Raw genomic sequence first — 9,068 nt, 5'->3', positions numbered from 1 at the left:
AAAAAAAATACCTGAGCTGTTAGAGATGTAATTGTGTCAAGCTCCATTGCTCCTGCAACTCTTCTGTCAATTCCAACTCTAGTAGTAGGGTATTGATAATCATTATTTGCTATCCTTTCTAGAATTTCATAAGCCTCATTGTATGATTTATCAAGTAAAGTCCCATTGGCAGATGCATCGACAACCATTCTTGTATTAGCATTCAATCCATAATAAAACATTTCTATCTGTGTCTAATGCTAGAAACCATGCATCGAGCATTTTCTCAGTAGCTCCTTAAACCACTCCCATGCTTCATATAATGTTTCATCCTCTGATTGTCTAAATGATGTAATGTTGTTTCTCAACTTAGTATTCATGTTAGGAGGATTATATATCTTAGCAGAAACCTCTGACACTACTCATTCTAAGATGCCACTATACTTGATGGTAATGCATTTAACCATGCTCTGGCACGACCACGCAATGAGTAAGGGAATAAATTTAATTGCAGAGCATCCTCAGGAATTCTTTTTTGTCGAAATGAATCACAGACTTCCAAAAAGAGTCGTAAATGCAACCTTTGATCCTCAGTAGGCAATCCACTAAATTACCCCACTGTTTGCAGCATTTGGTCATGGCTTCAATTTGAAATGTTGAGCCTGAATATGTGGCCTGACAATTCCTGGATTTAAATCATCTAGGATTGGTATATGTTCTCTAATAGGTCTATCCCTGTCATCTATGATTCGAGGAATATCAATATCCCTTCTTTCCTAATGTAGTGGCTTCTCTCTAACCTGATCGTTTCTGATTCTTTCAATTTCTTTCAACTATTTTCTCCTTCACCTTAAGGTTCTCTAAATCTTTGGATCAAAACAATACTCAGTATTCACCAGAATATTTCTATGCGTGCACTAGCACAAACGTAAGAAAGAAAAATCAAAATAACTAATTAAACTAAACTTAAAAGAAATTAAGCAGATAATAAAAAAACCAATTTTCATCAATGTTGTTGATCCCCGACAACGACGCCAAAAACTTGTTGCGTGTAAATAATGCAAATGTGCAAGTTTACATGTCGATTCAAGTAATATAATGATGAGTGAGTATTGTCTCCTCAGAGATCGAAAGTTTATTCGAATTGGTAAGTATTACTGAAGATTTAAAGAATGAAATTTTGAAAAATAAACAAAGTATAAGTTGGTGAAAGGAATTGATGAATGAACTAATATAACTGAAAAAATGATCAAACAATTCAAATGTCGTGGCAATTCACAAAAATCAAGTAGAGAGTGTTTCTACTATTGAATGATAAAGGTTGGAATTACTCAATGAATATTTTCATAACATAATAATGCCATGACAAAATTATGACTAAACTACTGCCCAGATATTTACTATTGCAGTCTACTTCTTTCGAAAGTTAAACTCTTATTATTATTTGGAGTTTATGTATGTCTATAAGACTCACAAATGATAATCCAACTAACGTTCTATACCTGTATAGATTGCATCTTCTATGTCTAGAGCGTTGCGAATATTCTTTTGAGTATTCACTTGTATCAATGAACATGCAATCAACTATGTTTAGAGCTTGTATCCATTCCAAATAACAAGAATCGGATGAAACAATAAATTTAATCATAAGCATGTCATGAGTATTGCAGTTAATTCAATATTCACCAAAATAATTCTAACCCGAAGATAATTAGCTCCTGGGTTGGGTAATGAAATCCAAAAAAAAATCATTCATCAACATATTTCAAGTTTCAGGAATCACAGAATTCAACACCAAGAAAATAGAACAAGTGTAGAACTGTAGGAAGTTCTTGTTGCACTCTAACTTCTTATCCAGATTCTACACAAAACCCAGGGTAGATTTCACTTCCCCTCTTTCGCGTATGTTATCTCCCTTCTTTAGCTACTCCCTTCTCTTTCTCTTTTAAATTATTCCACTTGATTTTTTTTACAGAGAGAGTAACTCCTCTCTTTCTTTTCTTTTTCTCATCACATTCTATGTGTCCTTTTCTTCTCTTCTCTTTTCTCTCCTCCTTTTATAGGGTAGATCCATCCCTCTCAGCACACATTTTTTACTCTTCTTTTTAGGGTGATTTATCTGGTACACATATAGCTGACTGAGAGTGACCTGGATTGAGTGCAGCGTCATCTTCTTGGAATTGCCATGGCATTTCTATTGGCAATCTGTCCCACTATTTGCCATGGCAATGTTTCACATCCTTCATCTCTTTTTCTTTTTCTCTTCCTCTACTTCTCTTTTCTTGTTTTCTACCTGCACCTACAATCAAAGACTACCAAACCTCTTTCCAACAGTTCAAAGTAACATAATTTACAATTGAAACACAATCCAAGCTTTAGTATGCAATGCTCTAATAATAATTTTAAATTGTAAACATATTTTATTAATTATAAGCGAATACTTCAGTTTAAAGGTCTAAAATGTAACTCTTTTCGAAAGTTATCACAGTCTATTAAGACTTGGTTAGGAAGTTGGTTTTCTATGAAGGACTTGGGTGAGGCTACATACATATTAGGAGTCAAAATCTATAGAGATAGATTAATATGATTCCTAGGTATAAGCTAAAGTACATACATAGGTCAAGTATAGAAAATTTTCATTTTGGAAGAATCTAAGAAAGGATTTTTGCCTATGAGATATGGTATTTCACACTCGAAGGAAATTTGTCCTTCAACTGCACAAGAGAGAGAACGTATGAGTAAGATTCCATATGCTTCGGCTATTTGATCTATCATGTATGCCATGCTATGTACTCGTCTAGATGTATATTATGCTTTAAGCATGACGAGTCGGTACCAAGTAGATCCCAATGAAAGTCATTGGGTTGTAGTTAAAAATATCCTTAAGTACTTGAGAAGGGATACATTCCTTATATATGGAGGTGAGGAAGAGCTAAGTGCAAAAGGTTACACTGATGTTAGTTTCCAAACCGACAAGGATTATTCACGATCACAATCAGGTTTTGTGTTTTACTTTAATGGTGGTGTTGTGAGCTAGAAAAGTTCAAAGCAAGATACAATAGTTGATTCTACAACTGAGGCCGAGTATATTACAGATAGTAAGGCTGCAAAAGAGGTTGTTTGGATCAAGAAGTTCATATCTAAACTAAGGGTTGTGCCTAGCATATCAAATGCTCTAGAACTTCGTTGTGACAACAACGGAGCTATTGCACAAGCAAAGGAACCCGGATCTCACCAGTAGTCCAAACATATACTTAGGCGCTTTAATATCATTCGAGAAATCATTAATTGAGGAGAAGTGGAAATATGCAAAGCCTCTAACACAGCAGAAGCATGATCATCACACTAAGTCACTTGGTATTAGATATATGATTGATTGGTCTTAGTGCTAGTAGAAGATTGTTAAAGTATGCCCCAAGACCAATTATGATATGATTGTAACCACATACTCATTTTTACCTTGTTTATTAATATAAGGCATTGCCATTATTATTTCAGTTTCTTTTTCTATGTATATAAATAAACTGAATTGTAATAAAGTCCTAAGAAAATATGATTATTCTTAAAAAGGTCCTTAGTCAAGTATTATTGCGGGCTTGGACAACAATAATGCATTGAGACTAATGTGTAGTTGATTGATGACAAAGAATTGTCATTGATATAGGGATGTCAAAATCAATACATGACTATGTGTTAGAGAACAACATATTGGACTAACCCGCTATGAGTATGTTTCTTGGGTTATTATGTAATAGTCACAATATTACTCATAGTGATAACTATGTATATGATTCTCAGACTTGAGATCATCATTGTCCTAACAATGTAAGTCGTATATTTTTATACAGCCAAAACGTCCACCGTAGCAAGTAGTACTGTAAAGACTAATGTTGGATATACCACAATCCATGTAGTGGGATATGATTGATCAAGATAAGATTTATCCCTTCTACATAATGGGAGCAATATCTTAGGCCTCTTGATGGAGTGAGATTAGAAATGCATGGCCATACTCAAATAAGTTGATATGAGATATCACACTTTTTAGTTTATTGTAGTCTGCTCAGAAAAATAAGAAATATGAGATTGGACTATACAAGTGTGACTATTCCATGGCTTGTGTCCAATCTAGATATTAAGGATAAAAGGATATAATACATGAAAAAATTATCACAAAAAAAGTTATGTCAAATCACGACTTCTTCTAACTTGGGTGGCAATGATGCATTGCTAGATGCCACTCATTGCTCGTAATGTTAGAAATGTTCTATTATTACTACCAACGTTACAAGAGCCTACAGGGTCACACCCTATAGTTGAAACGAACAGAATTTGAATACATTTGGTATTGTATTTAGTTGTCAAATGAATTAAATTAATTTTTGAATTAATTTAATTTGACAGTTAAACATTAAACTAAAAAGTGTATTAATTGTATATATTTTGATTCATACAAAGAACATAGACATAATTAATATATGGGTTTGATTCATACAAAGTATTAATTGTATATATTTTGACCGAAATTAATTATATTAATTATTTTCGGTCAAAATATAAAAGGCATGAAAATTAATATTCTTTTGGAAAGAATATAATTAATATATGAATTTGATTTAAATATATTTTACGAATTTGTTAATATAAACAATTATATTAATTAATTTTGATCAAAATATAAAAGACATGGAAATTAGTATTCTTTTAGAAAGAATATAATTCATTTTTCTAACTTTTCATTTGTCTTCTCTATTAATAAGGGAATAGTCCTAGTTTTCCTTTTTAATATGTGATATCAAAGAGGATAAAAGGATGATAATCCCTTAGTGTGTTAAGGTTACCCACTTAATAAAATAAAGGTCTAACAACTATTTTTTATTCTCTACGAAAAATTTAAGAGAATGTGGTTGTTCGTTTTTGACAGGGTGGACTACGTAGAGGTCGGGACGTTTTCGTTGTGGCATGGAATCGACATCAAATTAGAAACATTCTTTCAAAGTTTTCACTAAAGAAGGTATATTTTCAACCCTATTTCAACCCGATTCGTTCCTCGTACATGGATCCTTGGCTGTGGATCGCCGGAATAATTTTTCTGCTGTGCCATGGGGTGTACTGGTGATCCCAACATTACTCATGCAGAGACTCCATAATTATTTCAAGTGTGTTTATACATGTACATACTTATAGCGGACATAAACATACTTTCATATGCATTCTTTACGCTTACATTTTCTTCTGCGGAGTAGAAACATATCATTAGGCTCACGCCTTCTTTACACATTCATCATGCACACATTTCTCTTTCTTAACAGAGGCGCATTGTCATTTAGGCATCAAGCCACACATGCAAACTTATCAGATACACATTTTTACAGAATCAATATATCACACAAGCATAGCTTATCAAGCATTCAGCTTCACAGCACCGGCATATCACATTTGCATGCCTTTATTTCTCATTTCATAAAACAATCATAAACACAAAGAAATCAAAATATAAACATACAAATATACATGTATACACAAGGAGGCCAGTTAGAGATTCGCAAGGTACTCACAGAACCTTCACGATATCCTTACCTAATCCTCACCTTGTTAAGCTTCACAGTACTCACTTTTGGCAAATTCAAACATCGGTCTTGGGCTTCCATCAAGTAGATCGATAGCCCCTAAATGTTAAACCACAAAAAACTCATCAAATTCTACTCACCTAACTCATTTTTCCTTTTAATTCCAACATTAAAATCTTGTAGCAAAGCTCTACCAAGCTTACTCTATCAAGTTAAACAGATCTGATCTCCAGCAGCTTATCATGTAAGGTCAAGAAACTTACCATACAAGGGGCATTTCAGAGCTGATCCTCTCATTCCTAGCTTATCCTAAAGGATGAGAGGGTTTCTCCACTCAACTCATCCTTATATAGGTAGAGAATACTTCCTAAGGAAGTAATGAACAGTTCTCAGCACTTAATTGCTTAACTAGATATTTTCCTTTTCTCCAGTAGATGTTTGACACGTGTAATAATCCTCATGATCAATATTTAAATGCATGATAGTTGTAAAAGAAACACATATAGGTATAATCAGTCTAGCGGCTTAACCCATCCTTCGTTAGGGCGTAGCTGATAGCTTAACTGATCACGCGTTGGTACATCATGCCTTCTTGGCGGTAAATTTATTACTTGAGTCCGCTATGTGCTTTATTGGGCATCCTTTCCTAATGATGTTTTGCATCAAGTTTCATTATAGACTGCTCACCCTCATATACGTCAAAAATCTTAGTGGGGTGGATAACGTTTTGCTTTCCTATAGACTACAGGGCTTGCCATTCATCAGACCTTTAACCTAGAGAAGATTTCCTATCTTCCTTTGATTTTGCTCTCCCTAGGAGAGAGATAAGATATTTTTCTTATCTTACATAGTTGGACTTGTCCCTTGACTTTATTGGAACTCAAAAAAATGTCACATCAGTCAATTGGTGGTCTTTTCCAAATCTTACAAAATCCAAGAAACTAATCAAGTGCATTCCTTTGGTTCTTAACTTTTTTTGTTTATATTCAGTTAAACTTTAACTATTGTTTCCTTATAACTTAACTGACTCAAGGCCATCGTTACTAAATGCCCTCATTGTTGACATAAACTTCTTAATGCAAGACTTATTTCTTCATTACCTACAATAGACTCTACCTATCCTATGCACGCCAATAGAGGTTTCTAGGGGCTATCTCTTCTTTAACGACTTATTATTCATTTCGTTCTAACCTAATGTTTGTCAACATTAAGGTGTCACAAGCACACGCACAATGGTTCTTACCTTTAAACTAATTTTAACACTATTCGCTTCTAACTCATCTCATCTGACCCATTCTCTAAATAGTGTTCGAATACTAGAATTCCGCCAAGAGAGATGTTACAACATTACTCTTGTTCAATTCCAACTAGGTCTCAACTAAACTTTAACGATACTCACTGAGCTAGGTTTCCACATAAAACAATCCTATCGCTTCGCGAACTAACAAGTTCACCCAGAACATCTAGGGTTAGCGAATCGTCTCAGAAAAGAGTTTGCCAAACCGTTAGAGTTCACCAATCTTAGAGTTCGCCAAATGGTGAATTATAGCAATACGTCCTCACAAGGGCGTACTGATAAATTCACGCAACTCTCTAACCTAACACTTTAACTGATAATTCACCCCATTACTACTCTGATTTACTCAATTATACACCAACAGGATATCGGTATGATCTACATCGGGTGGGTTGTTACAGAAAATTTAGTCCTAACCCAAACAATAAGATTTAAATTCGTTTGGCTTAATTCAACCACTAGTATTCTACTGTGCAAATAGTTGAAGATTTAGTCCACATTCTAGGTCCCTATACTTTTCAAAATTTGAAATTTCAATCTTGATTTAAATGATAGTCGTTAATTCATTAACTAGATTTTTAGTGAGTAATACGTGAAAATAATAAGTGGACATGACATTGCACATATAATAATATATTTGGAGCATAAGATTTTGGAAATAACAAAATTTAACATTTATCGTTTGGTGAAAGCTAAAATTTTGAAATTTGAAAAGTATAAGAACTAAAATGATCAAATAAATTACAAGGATTAAATCCACAACTTTTATAAAATATAGTAATCAAGCATTTTAACCAAAATATTTTGATATTATCAAATAATAAGAAATTATTTAATACCATTAAAAAAATTTACTTATTTAAGAAGCTTTGTTAACTTATACTCAGGTTTCCATATTCAAAGGAAGCTTTTCTTTAGTCGGTGTTTAGCTTTTGTCGAAACCACTTTTTGAAAACAAAAATTAGTTATCGACTTAACAAAAATGAAAATTGGGAGTCGCCACCAATCTTTTATTGAAGTGTGATTGGATCACCTAAAAAAACGATTTTGGTCTGCGAGTTTTAGAAAAACGGGTTCGGGAGTCAGTTACTTACAAGGAAGGATTAGCACCCTCGTAACACCCAAAATTGGTACCGAATTAATTATTTTATTTCTTAAGGTCGAATGAAAAAGAACAAAACGATTCTCCTTTAAAAATAATCTTTATTGAAATTTATTAATTTGAAAACTAAAAATGTTTGGCCATCTTGGTTCAATGAGGAAATCGAAACCCCGTAAGTTAGAGCACGATTCTTCAAAGTTCCAAAGACGACGCATGAGTTTGCTTTTATTTTAAAAAAAACCTCGTCTCGAGATAACAAAATATCATATCCAATGAGTTAGGACACAATGTTTCGAGGACTCCAAATTTCGAGTATTGTATTATTTTGAAAACCTTTAAATAAAATGATTTCAATACTTTAATTAAGCGTAATCTTTTGAACAAAAACGATGGAATGATAAGGTATAATGCGAAAGGATAATTTGTAAGCCAAAATGCATACTAATGAACACAAATAATCAATCAACACAAACAAGCAATAAAATGTACATTCTCTCACATGTAAATATTAACACCAATATTTAAAAGCTAATGACCTAAAAGCCTATCACAAATAAAATGTAACTAATTTAAAATAGCTAAAAAAAGTAGCATGAAAGAAAAGAAATTGGAAATTATCAATGTATATACACAAAATTACACATACATATATATAAATTAAAAAGAAGTAATTAATGTGAAGACTTGAAATGGTTTAAAACTAAAATTAAAAATGGATAGTATCCTAGTAAATTTTAAAGTAGGAATTATAAGAGGAAAATCAAAATAAATAAAACCCAAAATAATACACATGTATTAATCTAAATAGGTAGTACATATGAAATGAAACACTCAATATAAATAATATTATATATATAATAATATATGAAAAGTTGAAATGGGTAAAATATAATAAAGTATATTTAAAATAAATAAATAAATAAATAAATTATATATATAAGAATAAGTAAAAATATAATAATATGGAATCAATAATATATCATATATGTATGTACGTATAATATAAATTGTATATATACATATAACATATTATTGTATAGGAAATTTATGGTATAAATCATTAGAACATAACAATATAAAAGAGAATTTAAAAAAATATATGTTGTAAAATGAAGCTATA

General features: G+C 32.3%; 1 non-coding gene across 1 annotated transcript; it reads left to right on the top strand.

Moving 5' to 3' along the window:
* Positions 1 to 243: 243 nt before the first annotated feature.
* Positions 244 to 350, top strand: LOC128032758 (small nucleolar RNA R71). The gene has a single exon (XR_008189068.1). It is a non-coding gene; the product is annotated as a small nucleolar RNA R71 (small nucleolar RNA).
* Positions 351 to 9,068: the final 8,718 nt, after the last annotated feature.

This window comes from Gossypium raimondii, chromosome 1 (assembly GCF_025698545.1).
Source record: "Gossypium raimondii isolate GPD5lz chromosome 1, ASM2569854v1, whole genome shotgun sequence".
Classification (NCBI taxonomy): Eukaryota; Viridiplantae; Streptophyta; class Magnoliopsida; order Malvales; family Malvaceae; genus Gossypium; species Gossypium raimondii.
The sequence above is the reverse complement of the archived record's forward strand: the minus strand, read 5'-3'. Positions and strand labels throughout refer to the sequence as shown.